Below are 15,791 nucleotides of genomic sequence, written 5' to 3'. Positions count from 1 at the left end.
TTAGACTAACAGACTTCTTTACGAAATAACAGGTCAGGAAGCATATAATCTGTTATCCTACTTGGAAGAATATTAGCTTGACTTGGGCAGCTATTAGTAAGCCCAAATAATTATTTAAATTGCACACTTGAAAGCTTGACATGTTTCATTCGTAAAAGCAACTGCATTCACAGACATTATAATTCTTAATAGACAAGCGATACAATGACATGTGAAGTATGACTAGTGTATTAAGGATTATGTTCTATTTCACACTACTATGAAATAAATTCGGGTTTACATACCAGCAATGTAACCGAGGGAGACACAGAGAAGAAGAAGAGGAGTTAACCAAATTGATTTTAATCCTACACAGCACATTCTATTTATAAGCATGTCACACTAATTTGTTCTTGTACCATATTACATTCTTCCAGAACATTCAGTAAATATGTGAGAATCCATATTATGATTGCCTTGATATTTACAAGTCTATGATCATACACCGCTACTTCCTTACTTGATCTCATCAAGTCAAGATTTAGTTTCATATTAAGCTAGATATCATAAAAACAAAAAAATATTGATATGTGCTGTATCAGATTTTAACAGTAAATTAAAGGAAACAATCAAGTAAAACTGATCAGAAAATTAACATTACCACACTATCTGGCAGGTTTAGAAACTTAATCAATATACTTATTACATTACATAAAAAAATTGAAGTATTGGATTTATATTTATTAAATCGTTCAAGAGATGGCCTAGGCATCTACAGTTTCGCTTTATCAACTCCTTCCTACCGGTCCTGGAATTAGACTAAATTAAGCTAAAATCTAGTTGTGATGTCCCGCAAAACAAAAATTAACATCACTTTAGTTAACAAAATCTACAATCATCTAAAAGGGAAAATTTACTTGTTGATCAAATAGTATAGACAAAAACTGATCGGAAAAGGAAATGGAACTCGCCCACTCACCTGAAAGAAGCGTAGTCCACCGCAAATCGCCCTTCAGTAGTGCTCTCAAAATTTCTTAAATAAAAAAGAGACCTGGGTTTACATAGGATTGATATATGGAGAGATGGACGGTCAGGATGCGGTGATGGGTTTGTGAGATTGCACTATACGGCGACACATGTTATTATAAATATACCCCAGTACAGATCAATTGAGTTGGGCCGGACTAGATCACTACCCCCAAGGCTTAATTACATGACCAATGACCGGACAACGGTGATGGACTAATATTTTTTTTCAAAAATACTATGATCCAAATATTAACTTAGTCACAATTTCACAGATTGCCCACATACATGAACTCATTCGATAAATATAAAAGTGAATCCGAGTGATTAAGTTAATATATGGATCATAGTGTTTTTTTGAAAATACATATTAGTCCATCATCATTATCCGCGTTATCCGGTCATTAGTCAAGTAATAGGCCTTGGGATAGTGATCTCGATCCTACCCACCTCAAAAGATCCAGTGGGGTATGTACTAGGGTACGTCTTACTAACATATGTCATCATATGATGCAATATCACAAACCCATCACCTTATCATGACCGTCCACCTCACCTTATATCTTATCCTATGTCAACCCAGGTCTCTTTTGTATTTAAGAAATTTTGAGAGCATTATAAGAGGGCGATTTTCCGCGAACTAGGATAATTTCAGGTGAGTTGTTGAGTTCCACTCTTCATTTTTTGCCCGTACTATCTAATCAACAAGTAAATCTTCTCTTTAGAGGATTGTAGATTTTGTTTACTAGAGTGATATTAATTTTTATTTTGCTGGTAATCACAAGAAGATGTTAGTTTAATTTAGTCAAATCCCAGGACAAACCAGAACGATTTGATAAAGCGAATTTGTAAGAAGTCTGGGCCTTCTCTTGAATGATTTAAATAGCACTTAAGCATCACCCAAGTACAATAGCTTATCTTTCGAAAGCCACATTCATTATGTTTAAACATTCGTGTGGAACCAGTCTCATTTACAAGTTGAAAGCACCTTAATGTCCCGCAGGGCTCGCCAAATGTTCAACATTGGGGCTGCTAGCGCTAGGTGATCAATACTGATGGTACAAAGCAAATATGTCCCCATCCATGGCCAAAGCATGCTGTATTTAATTTTGCACCCAAAGTTTTAAATTTTCGCATCATTGTTCCTTAGAACCTTGTCTTTTCTATATTGATCTGCCGTCTTGATGACCTATTTGTTATCTTTATCAAAGAAGTTTGAACACCAAAAAGTAACCAATACACAAGAACACTCCCAACATGGCAACAAAATATGAGTATCGTGAAACAGCACACTGGATTTAACAAATAAAACCACTACTATAAACTAATAATTATGACAAGAAACGCTCACATCTGTTTCTTCTAGACCATGCCCCCATTCTCTGTTCTGGATTGTCGCCTTCATCAAAGTTAGATTCTCAATGAAATTTGGGTGCAAGACATCAAATTTGTCTACAATATTTGTAAATTCCAATTAGATGAGATGGAAGTGTAAATAAAACACACACATAGTAACGTATATAAATAACAAACTTGACTAAAAATGATGAGCAGAAACATGAAAGATTGAATGGGTTTATACCAAAAACATAACGCCTTTTCCCATCTGAAATTTCCAGCACAGAAACATCCCAATCCATTGATTAAAGATTCCACACAAATGGTCTCTCATGTTAGCAAACTTAAGAAGAGAGGTAATACTGAACAAGGGAAGGGGCTCTGTAGGGATGCAGCCTGGTTGCCGATGCTTAAAAGTAGGAGAAAAGGCGTTATATCATAAATTGTTAAAATATCCTCAATATCTGAATATTAAGCCAAGACACATGATGATGTATTTGTGCTTTAAACGACTACACGTTAATTGCTAATTGTTTATAGGGTTTTAGGTGTTTTTCTTGTGAGCTTGGAGTAGGAAAAGGTGTGTCATGTTTAGAAAATAATATTTGAAATCATATTTTCTAACCCTGATCTTTGAAATATTATTATTTAAAATTATGATAAAGAGGGTCAACACATTGTAAGTAGTCATTTTCCATCTTAAAAGTTAAAACTAAGCGGGGGGCTAAAGAAAAAAAAATACCAAACCAAAATACCGTGATTTTTATTTATTACTTTTAAAATTAATGATCAAGAATCTTGTTCTATTATCTTTTTAAGAATGAGTGACCAATTTATAAATATTTGATGTTTATAATTTTTTTAGGGATAATTGATAATATTTGTGGTGGTGTTGTGTGCATGTTAAATAAACAGTAATATAAATATATGTGGGGTGGTTGTGTGATTTTGTATATGATAAAAAATTTTAAATAATGAAAAATAAAATTTTAAGAAGGTTATTATCCAAAGAGCGAGTATTGCGGTTACATATCATGAGAATGTGTATTGGTCTTTTTAAAAATTAATTTATATGTGACACCCATTTTGAGAATGAATATATAGGGATACCTATTTTGAGAATGCCTTATCATAGTGGTCCATCTACTTGAAAATTGATTTTCTTGTAAAAAATAGTTAAAATGTGATATATTTAGCTTTCACGTACTCGAAACTAACTAAATAATCTATCAAATCCTTATTGCATGCTTTCACGTACTCGAAACTAACTAAATAATCTATCAAATCCTTATTGCATGATTTGAAGTATTTCGCACGTAAAGCACATAGCAACACCATACATCATTTCACACTTTAGTAGTTATTTAGTTCTACACTACCATTGTGTGAAATACTACGGTACTGTTTGGGGTAAAGAGCAGCTGAAAAGCATGTGAAAAATTATTTGGTAAATCTAAAAGCAGCTTTTCCGAACATAAGTTTTTAGCTGAAAAGCTGCTGTTTGAAAAAGCAGGTCCTTCCATACTTTTAGAAAAAGCTATTTTTTGGCTTTTGCAGAATGCTGTTACAGATTTCATTATAAAAACTCACCAAAATCATCATTTTTTTTATATTATAACTCAAAATAAGTAAATATCAAAAAATTATCAAACAGTTATCTGATTTCTACAACAGCACTTATTTTACCAGCACTTTTTTTGACAGCACAACAATTTTTAACGGCACTCCTAAACAGACCCTACATAACGCCACTAACCAACCTTATTCTCTTCTATGTGGGACAAATAACCCATTCTCGTTCAAGCTCTTCCAAGCTACTAACTTCAACTCTATTTCTCTATAGGTTTCATTAAGAAAAATTCTTAAACCCAAATATAAAAGTTTAAGTTCCCATATCAACGAACAACTTCCAATCATTAGAATTCGTAATTAACATCAAGAATACAATAAATTATATCCTTAAATAACTCCATTTTAGATTTATCAGGAAATTGCTCTATTTGAACTCGAGTAGGCTTGATATTTCATATGTTGTTCAACAGCTTTCTTAGTTTCACCAAGAACCAGCTCATCCACATTATGATGCTGCTCTTCATGTCTTAAAATAACTTGAAAATTTCATTGAATGTTGGTCTGTTTTACAAAGCTAATACTCCTCTGCAATTAACTGCATATTAAGATGCAGACTAGGGAGCTTGTTCATTTTCTGCAAAATCCTTGTCTGGGTATGCTATTTTCCAGGGTTCTTCCTTAATCTCTTGGAAAATTAAGAAGCAAAAAAAGAATCTAAAAATAGTACAGAAGCTGAGTATATATGTATGAGCTATACAACTTCTAAGTTGATTTATCTTAAAGGTTTTTTAAGGGATCTTTATGATCAAATTCCTTTGCCAATTGATCTTTATTGTGATAACACTTCAGCTCACCACATTGCAAAGAAGCAAATCTTCCAAGAAAGAACTAAACATTTGAAGATTGACTGTCATTTTATTCGAGAGTATGTAGATTCTGAGTTCATTCGAATTTCACATATTAGTACTTCCATTGAGCTAGCTGATATACTGACAAAGCCATTGGATGCTGCTCATCACAAGTTTCTTAGTATCAAGCTTGGTCTTCAATTTGATCCTCTTTGATGCCTAGCTTGAAGGGGGTATTGATCTATGTACATGTATTGTAAATAAATGTTCTAGAAGCTTCCAGCTACATAGTTAGTATATGAATATTCTGTTAGTGTTGTTAGTATATATATACTTGTAAATACTAACAACACTAACAGAATTTTAACAGTTTCATTCTGTTCATTCTCTCTCTAACAAACTTGAATCACACTAATGGAGATCAAATAAGCTTTGTCTTATCATTTTTCCACTCCCTTAATGCACTGAAAGTGCTAAGTGATGGGATTTCTCCCCTCCTAAAACAGGACGCAATTTAATTTAACCGCAAACTTCAACTTGGCAGGAAAAAACAAATAGGACTTCTCCCAGATAGAATTTCCCAGAACTTGCTCATGATGACTCAAAAGATTTGTTAGTATGGCTGCTACTGAGTCATGAATGTGATCTTTGTAAATTGAATCAGAAAACAGAGCACAAGATGGAAGTAATCTTTAATTGTGTTTGGTTGGAGTGAATGGAATGGAATGAGTGAAAACAAAAGAAAATATAAAGTGAAGGATGGAGGATTTTGAAAAAATATGAGCTAGTGTAAATTTTGTATGATGAGATTTGGGTAGAAAATAAGTATGACAAGGAATGGAGCATTCCTTCACAAAGTGGAGGGTTTGAGCTCTAGTTAAGGATGATAAGAATGGAATGGTGGAAGGAATGAAATTATTAAACATTCAACTACTTTATAGTTCAACTTTCATTCCATTCCCTCCATTTTCATTCACCCCAACCAAACACAACAGGGAATAACCAAGCTATAACTTTACATTTGGTTATAGTAGCAATGCTCCATGCTCATTTAAAATAAGATATACAAGATAAACTAGAGCTTAGAAGATTGCAGAGAAAGAGAAAAAAGTAGAAGAAATATCAGCAAAAAATAAATGGTGGTTGGACTTGCATGTATTCATATCATCTTGTAGGATTGTAGAAAGTGCAAAAGTGTGGAAGTGATATGATAAAAGTACGCGAATAATGAGGCTGTACAAGACGTTTTTATTGATTATAAGTAAAAAGTTATTTATAAATTGAAATTAACTTTTAATTTATGTGTTTGGATCATTTTTTATATTTATAAGATATAAATTTTTTAATATAAAAATATATTATTAAATTATATTTTAAAGTGGTCACAATAATGAGGCGGTAAAAGACGTTTTTATTCTCTGTCTCGGTACTTAGTTGCTCTCCATGTATTTTATTAACTTATCTATTTATCACTACAATGATTCAGAAACAAAGTAATCATCTATAAAATAAACTTTGCTCAACAAAAATATATAACTATATTAAACTACAGTCGAAGCCAAGCCGATACATACGATAGGCGAAAAGGAAAGACCCCCATTTAATTAGCGCCTGGGGAACGCAAGTTTTATCGAGGATTGGAGAGGAGAGGTGGAATAAAATAAAAGGCTCGGGATCGATTTAGGAGTCTTTGTGCGAGCCGTATGCGGTGAGAGTCGCACGTACGGTAACGACTTAGCTGCTTTGCTTAGCTCGGAACGATGGACAACAGATAGCTCCGAACACAAGTTATTAATGACTGGACGAACCCAAGAAATAACCCATCACGTCTGTTCTATGATTTTAAGACGGCCTACAAACATTTTACAAATAGTCTCTCATGGATTTATTGGTGGGTATTCAAGAATCGGTACATGACATTTTAATGAATTTGAAAGAAATTGTATTGAGAAGTAATCTATACGGAACTTGCGACGCGTCTATTTGTGTCAGGGGTCCTGGATATGTAACTGCTCAAGATATAATCTTACCGCCTTATGTAGAAGTCGTTGACAACTTGTTTGATTGTATTTGATCGTAACAGTTGCCGATTGTAGAAAATGCTTTCCCTACCGATAAGCTATAACTTGAACGAATGTCCATGATCTTGTTTGGAACAAGACGTACAATACCTTAAGTCCTTCTCATAGACGATTTTCTATAAAATAAAAACTCGAAGGAAAGATCAGAGAGCTTCCCATTTCGGAAATGCCAGAAAGCCTCTAGGGAGAAGAGGAATTTGCTACTTCTGTCTCCCCTTCCAGTCATCAAGGAAGAACTCGAACAAGAGCTCAAAGGCATTCTTCTTTTTGTTGGTTCATAGTCCACACGGGGTTCTGGTCTTATTTGTTACTTTATGTTCCGGAGTCAATTGATCCCTCGATCAAGTCCTAACTATCTAAAAACTCAAAAGAGTCGACGGACTCTTCTATTCTAGTCTCCCCGGTGACCGTGGGGGCGGTTTGCTCGCTTAGTAGTCTTATTGAGCTTCGCCTTTGGAATGAAGATGGATGAACAGGCACTTGAGCCTGGAACTGATGAAATTCGGGAAAAAGAGAGAACCGGTCACTATACAGGGGGGGCGCACCAAGTCGTCTGCATTGAACTCTGGATTCTCTTCATCTTCCTCATTTTCTGCTCCTTCTTTTTGAAGCTGTTCTTCTTGTTCCACTTGTAGGCTGGGCTTTGTTGGAGAGGTGTTGTCCTAGCAGTTGTCCAGGTGCAGGTAGTCCGCATCTTCACAGACGCGTCGATCCGCTTTGTGAGGCGGGCAGCGGACAAAGGCTGTAAGGGCGGACTGCTCTACATTCAGCCGATCCCAAGTTCTTTTACCCCATTCAGAAAGTCTTTTCCGCCGGACGACCCGTAGGAGGTGAGAAGGGCCCTTACTCTGTCCCACACAGTGTATTACTATCGGCCCTACCAGGCAACATCTACCTACACAAGCTCGATCAGGAGATAGGGAGGATCCGACAGAAGTACGAAATTCCGATTGTTCAGAGAATCAGATCGGTTCTATTAAAGACAGGCCGAACCAGGGAGGCGTTCTTGCGGGCGCGTGCGTGTAGGAAGGCCGACGACTCCATAAGCTAAAAGACTACGACTACCCGGCGCTTTCTCATGTCTCCAAGGCGCTCTTTCTACTAGTTCTAATTGCTCTTTCAGTTCACTTCCTCGTTTGAGGAGTGGTGCCACTATACGATTAGAGTCTGCTATTAGTGCATTCATACATAGCATAGTCCAAGCGAACCCGGGCCGGTCGAGAAAGGTGCCAGTGGAATTATGTTCCGGTTCACTGATAAGAAAGATAGAGTCGGGGTGGGGGTCTACGATGTGATACTAAAGTATGACCGGGGGGGATACCTGCTAACTATGGGTAGGAACCGATGGCCGACGGGGGATTCGGTATAGCAGCTCACATTCGCACGCCCTTGTGGAGACTTATTAATGCATCTTCCAATTCTCTTCTGTCAAAATTTCTGATGTCATTAACCCTTCCTCATTAACCGCCTCTAGCTAGAATTTATATTACGCGATCGTTACTGTCCATCTTTATCAGCCAACTCCCCAGTTTCCAACAGTGACTAACCTATGGAGTGCTATTCTTGCGATAGAATGCTCAGTCGGCGCTGACCTCTACGAACGGTAGCCGACCTCAAAATTCAAAGTGGATGTTCCTGCGCGAATCTCAGCAATCACTTGTTCTGATTCTACATATTGATCATTTTGAACTAAAAGAAAACTTTTGGGTGGAATATTCGCATTATGTAGAATATCCTCACTTTCAATAGTTACGTACAAATCTATAGAACACACAAAAGCAGGATGCCCATGACGTGTACGTGTCGGATGAACTAAATCCTCATTGAATTTTATTTTTCCATTAGAGGGGGCTCGTACACGGGTAAGGGGACTCCTTTTTTTTTCTAAAAGAACCTCCAGTTTCCGCGCTATACCCTCTATCAGGAATAAATCTGCCATTTCTTGAAATCTCTCTTCTGATTCAAAATCATGGTGTAACGTGTATCCTCCCATGTTCTGGTCATGAAATAGATGAAATAAATCAAGAAATGCATGCAAGATGTATTGGGGGTACAAAAAAAAGGGCTGGCCCGTCAAAAGTCCGGTTCCTTCACGAACGAAGTTCAGAATCAACAAAGGTAAGTTTTGAACTACCGCAGACTTGTTTCATCCTAGGCGCGCAACACTAAGTAATCCAAGCCAACCCACATTACTGACTAACGGTGGATAATCATATTTCTTAGACGTACTAAATACAACTCCATGAATGAGCAAAATGAAGGTTGCATTAATGATAAAGATCTCTGGGGAAACCGCTAAAAAAAGATTGAACATGTGAGAGGATCCAAACGAATTCTGCTTTCATTTCCCCCGTCAGGAGCACAGAGTTACTTTCGTTTAGTAAAGTGTAAAAACCGGAGGTAGTCAAATCTCACTTAATTCTCAACGATCTGATCATGCACCCCGCTTACTTTTTCTCTCTTTTACCAATGAGCGTAAAGGTATTCATATTATAAATCTTACTAGAACCGCTCGTTTTTTATCAGAAGCTTGTGATTTGGTTTTTGATGCAGCAAGTAGGGGAAAACAATTCTTAATCGTTGGCACGAAAAATAAAGCAGCTGACCTAGGAGCATGGGCTGCAATAAGGGCTCGGTGTCATTATGTTAATAAAAAATGGCTCGGCGGTATGTTAACGAATTGGTCGGCGAAATTATAGAAGATCTCCTTTCAGATCAAACAATTCTTCTTTTTTTTCTTTTCTGGGTAGGCATCTTCCTTCTTTAACCCTTTTAGTATAGCTTGAACTCATACAAAGCGCTCAAGATGGTCGAAAAAAGAATGACCCGGCCTGGCCCATTCCTCGAAAGAAGTTTTTATGTGATCCCTATCTACCAAAATTTTTACTGAACGAATAATCATGGAGTCCTCCTCATTCCGGACAACACATACAAAGAGACCTGCCAACAGTCAAAAAATGAGTGAATCTTTAAGAGATATTTATATAATGAGTTTGTTTCTCTTCTATTTTTCTATTTGCAGCTTCAAATTGGGAATTTTTCTCTTAAGAATCTGTCTTATACACGAACAAACATGGTGCCAATAAGAAATACAGAAAATGACATTTGAGTTCTGGTGCCTCTTAGGCAAACATCACATCATCAATGTATTAAAGTTTTCTTAATGGAACTAGTACAAAGTTCCATAATGTAAGATGAAGATAAACACTAGACTTGATGAGAAAAACTGATATGAGATTTAGAAGTGATCATGCGCCAAACTCATCACTGACACAACTGATGGACCAAATTTCACTAGGAAAATACCAAAAACAAGGTGACGAATGACCATCCCAAACAACCGGAGTTGTTCCTAGCTGATTTCCATTCAGGTTAAAGAAAGAACATGTGTTGAAAACTCCCAAGTGAAGAACACACACACAGTTACCTGCTCCCCAACCAGTTGTATCAACGATAGCAGAACTGAACCAACTAAAAAATAATGATTTTGCACCCAAGTCATGAATCTGTTTTGCTCTATCCATTGTCTCATGGTCAATTTCGAATAATGACAGATGTCGGTCCAATGCAGGATAAGGATAACAATTCAATACAGTCATATATAGCTTATTGTCTGATGCCACCAACTTCAAACACGTATCTGATGAAACCTGGAAAGGGATGCTGATTTTGGAGAACTTTGGAACAGAACCTGCCTTCGGATTAAATTCTCCAAAACGTATATCTGAAGTCAAAACAAAGATTTTGCCATAAAAAATCTTCACATCTGCAATCCTGTCTTCTGTGTCGGATAAAACATATCTCTGCCAACTGCTGCCGCCACTTTTGGACAACAATATATAATTTTCTGTCTGAGAGAAAAGAACCATGAAAGTTTCTGAAAGCCGAGCGGACCGAAAGAGGAGAGCAGAAAATTCAAAGCAGTTTATGCCACCCATATGTCCAGGAAGGACGGGAAAATGCAGCTCATGTTTTGTCATTAAATTTACGAGCCAAAAGCCCAAGTTTCTGTCGGTAGTAATCAGGTACCCACATGACAAACCCAATAATTTCTTGCAAGGCAAATCTGGTAGCATTGTTTTGTAACTTTTCATATAAAACATATTGTACGATACACAAGACCTTTTTGAATACTTTGGCCGAACAACTAGGGGTTGCTGGTGCTCCATACAATATTTGCGGAAATCAATAGATGCAGACCTCAAAGATTTACAAACCCACTAAATGACAGGTAGTCTACAACACTTAATTTTACCATAATTGACACCAGAAGTTCAGTAGGAAGAAGTTCATTCTTCCTTGTTTTACTGTTTGTGGAGCATTCCTGTTAACAAATAGAGAAGCGAAGAACTCACCACAAAGCTGATTGAGCATGCCCATTCAAATGAATTTTATCTAGAAAGACTTAGTAGTTTGTTGAAAACGGAATGCATTACTTTTACAGATGTTTCTTAAGGACAGATTCATCCTTCGCAAGATTTAAAAGAACTTGATTTAACACATAGAGGAGAAACTAGAGTGGGATTGTTCCTTTTGCCAGTACAGTAAAAAGTTCTGCAGCTAGACATTAGAAGATAATAAAGCTTACTGGAAGCTAATTCACTGAAGGTTCACATATTAAAATGAAAATCAGTGCATACCCGACATCTTTCATTTTTATTAAAATGAAAATCAGTGCATACCCGACATCTTTCCGAAATGAGAACTTCAACATTCCCCAGTAAGAATGTAATCTTCCTAACAAACCATAACTAGATTTATAAGAGGTAGTTTGGTTAACATGTAAATCTCCAGGAATTTAAACTTCCTAGCAAATTGTAAGATTTTTTGGTTGACCGCTATATGGAAAGTGGAACTTCCTAGGAACTTACTACACCACAATCCAAACATATTTGTTAACTTCCCAGGAACTTGATAAAGGAACTGACATATGATACTTTTACAATAGGAGTCTAGTTTAGGAGGGCATACTTCAAGAGAAAGTAGGGAACATTTAGACTAAAATTTTAGGAATAAACTTTAATGAGTGAGGTATAAACCATGTTTTTAGTAGAATTCCTTAGGGCAAGTCCAATGGTGTGCTACATCTTGTTCTATATCTTTATTTTAGAACAAAAATTAAAATTCCCTCCTCCAATGGTGTTCTATATATATCTTGTTCTAAAATAGAACAATGCTATAGTTTGTTCAATATTTAGAACAAAAGATAGATGGAGCTATAATTGCTAAAGCATAAAATGATGAAAAAATGTATAAGAAAGTACTTGAAATTGCGGGGTCATTGAAAGTTAGGCATATTTATATTTAAATGTGGGATGTATTTGGAAGTTGTTTAAATGTGAAACAAGATTTGAAACCAACCATTGGAGACAAGGTGCTATTTTAGCACAAAAAATCACTTTTTGATGCTAAATTATAGCAATAACTCCATCTATTTTAGCACAACCAATTGACATGCTCTTATTCACTTGAGATTTAGCCAAGACTTTATTCTCCCCCCCTTCCAAGGGGTGCTTATGCTTTGATTTGCTGTATACCTGCACTTCTTGGGACTTGGGATTTAACTAACACTTTAGTGTCCCACACTTTTATATGTTACTACGTAAGGATTCGATGCACCAAACCAGGAACTCCAAAACTTCAAGACACAATTTCTAATATTTACATAGAGCAAATTCAGAACATAGTTACCCGAAATAGTCAATTATCATCAACTGCCCCGCGAAAAATCAACAATCCGCCTCAGAACATTATAACAAAATGCCTTTTCCATTCCACCCAAGGAAGGCCTTTCAACCACTTCCATTCTGCCTTCGTTGAAAAAATGGGCTGATTCGCTCAAGCTCTTGTTCTTCCTAATAACCACAGAATACATAATGGTCAGACTGGAAATATCTTGGTTTTCCTTGTGCTTAATTATTTCAGACATTTACTACTACTCTTTAAAAGTTTGTAGAAGGAATTCAACTTAAATGGACAAGTACAAAAGGAAAAAAGGGATATCCACAGAAAAGATTTTTACTGTTCACATCTTTTGATAGCATGAAACCAGTTTATTTTCAGTCTTCATTTACTTTTTCGATAGGATCATAAACATAAATTTTAAGCATACGATATCCAATAACTCCGATTGAAGGGTCACACAGAAATCCAAAATGTCAAAAAAGTGGCACTTCAAAGCACTTAGACCTCTTTCAGGTTGCTGTAATAAACAAATAAAGTAGGGTATATACTGATGAATGTCTAAGTTATGTTACCTACCAAAATCGCTATACAACTTAAATGGTTTTTATAGCTTCTTTAAATATATATATATATATATATGTGTGTGTGTGTGTGTGTGTGTGTGTGTGTGTGTGTGTGTGTTCACCACAAAAGGTGGACATGCTCCAAATGCTAGTTATGTTTGTGACTGTGTACAGAGTATCGCAGTGACTAATATAACTTAAATCAACACTGTGAAGACTTTGGACTAACAGACTTATTTACGAAATAACAGGTCACGAAGCATGTAATCGGTTATGCTAGTTGGAAGAATATTACCTTGACTTGGGCAGCTATTAGGAAGCCCAAAATAATTATATAAATTGCATACTTGAAAGCTTGACATGTTTCATTCGTAAAAACAACTGCATTCACAGACACTATAATTCTTAATAGACAAGTGATACAATGACATGTGAAGTATAACTAGTGTATTAAGGATTATGTTCTATTTCACACAAATAAATTTGGGTTTACATACCAGCAATGTAACAGAGGGAGACACAGAGAAGAAGAGGAGGAGTTGACCAAATTAATTTTAGTCCTCCACAGCATATTCTATTTTTAAGCATGTCACACTAATTTGTTCTTGTACCAAATTACGCTCTTCCAGTTAATTCAGTATATATGTGAGAATCCATATTATGATTGCCTTAATATTTACAAGTCTCAGATCATACACCACAACTTCCTTATTGATCTCAACAAGTCAAGATTTAGTTTCATATTAAGCTAGATATCATAAAAACCAAGATAATATTGATATGTATTGTATTAGATTTTAACAGTAAATTAAAGGAAACAATCAAGTAAAACTGATCAGAAAATTAACATTACCACACTATCTGGCAGGTTTAGAAACTTGATCAATATACTTATTACATTGAATAAAATTAAAGTATTGGATTTATTTATTAAATCGTTCAAGAGAAGGCCCAGGCTTCTACAGTTTCGCTTTATCAATTTCTTCCTACTGGTCCTGGGATTAGACTAAATTAAGCAAAAATCTTGTTGTGATGTCCCGCAAAACAAAAATTAACATCACCTTTGTAAATAAAATCTACGATACTCTCTAAAGGGAAGATTTACTTGTTGATCAAATAGTACAGACAAAAACTGATCGGAAACGGCAATGGAACTCGCCAACTCACCTGAAAGAAGCCTAGTGTGCCGCAAATCGCTCTTCAGTAGTGCTCTCAAAATTTCTTAAACAAAAAAGAGACTTAGGTTGACATAGGATTGATATACGGAGAGATGGACAGATATACGGAGAGATGGACAGTCAGGATGTGGTGATGGGTTGGTGAGATTGCATCATATGGCGACACATGTTAGTATAAATGTACCCAGTACAGATCAATTGAGTTGGGCCGGATCGAGATCACTACCCCCAAGGCTTAATTACATGACCAATGACTGGACAACGGTGAGGGACTAATATTTTTTTTCAAAAATACTATGATCCATATATTAATTTAATCACAGATTCACAGATTGCTCACATACATGAACTCATTTGATAAATATAAAAAAGTGAATCCGGGATTAAGTTAATATATGGATCATATTGTTTTTTTGAAAATATATATATTAGTCCATCAACGTTATCTTGGTCAAGTAATAGGCCTCGGGGTAGTGATCTCGATCTTAACCACCTCAAATGATCTATAGTGGGGTACGTCTATACTAACATGTGTCATCATATGGTGAAATATCACAAACCCATCACCTTATCCTGACCGTCCACCTCACCGTATATCATCCTATGTCAACCCAGGTCTCTTTTTTATTTAAGATATTATGAGAGTACTATATGAGGGCGATTTGCCACAGACTAGGATAATTTCAAATGAGTTGGCGAGTTTCATTGTTGTTTCTGTTCATTTTTTGCCCGTACTATCTGATCAACAAGTAAATCTTCCCTTAGAGGATTGTAGATTTGTTTACTAGAATGATATTAATTTTTTTTTGTCGGTAATAACAACAAGATGTTAGTTTAATTTAGTCAAATCCCAGGACAAATAGGAAGGAATTGATAAAACGAATTCGTAAGAAGTCTGGGTCTTCTCTTGAATAATTTAAATAGCACTTAAGCATCATCCAAGTACAATAGCTTATCTTTCCAAAGCCACATTCATTATGTTTAAACATCCGTGTGGAACCAGTCTCATATACAAGTTGAAAGCACCTTAATGTGCCGCAGCGCTCACCAAATGTTCAACATTGGGTGTGTCAGCGCTAGGTGATCAATACTGTTGGTACAAAGCAAATATGTCCCCATTCATGGCCAAAGCATGCTGTATTTAATTTTGCACCCAAAGTTTTAAATTTTCACATTATTGTTCCTTAAAACCTTGTCTTTTCTGTATTGATCTTCGTATTGATGACCTATTTGTTATCTTTATCAAAGAAGTTTGAGCACCAGAAAGTAACCAATACACAAGAACACTCCCAACATGGCAACAAAATATAAGTATGGTGAAACAGCAGACTGGATTTAACAAATAAAACCACTATTATAAACTAATTACAAGAAACGCTCACACCTGTTTCCTTCTAGACCATGCCCCCATTCTCTGTTCTAAATTATCGCCTCCTTGCATAACATTTGCTACTAAAGACCAAACTCTCGAATATTACAAGTGAATGTATTCCATCCATTGATTGGTCCGAAAGATACGAC

Source organism: Daucus carota, chromosome 2 (genome assembly GCF_001625215.2).
Source record: "Daucus carota subsp. sativus chromosome 2, DH1 v3.0, whole genome shotgun sequence".
NCBI lineage: Eukaryota > Viridiplantae > Streptophyta > Magnoliopsida > Apiales > Apiaceae > Daucus > Daucus carota.
This window is presented reverse-complemented; position numbering follows the sequence as displayed.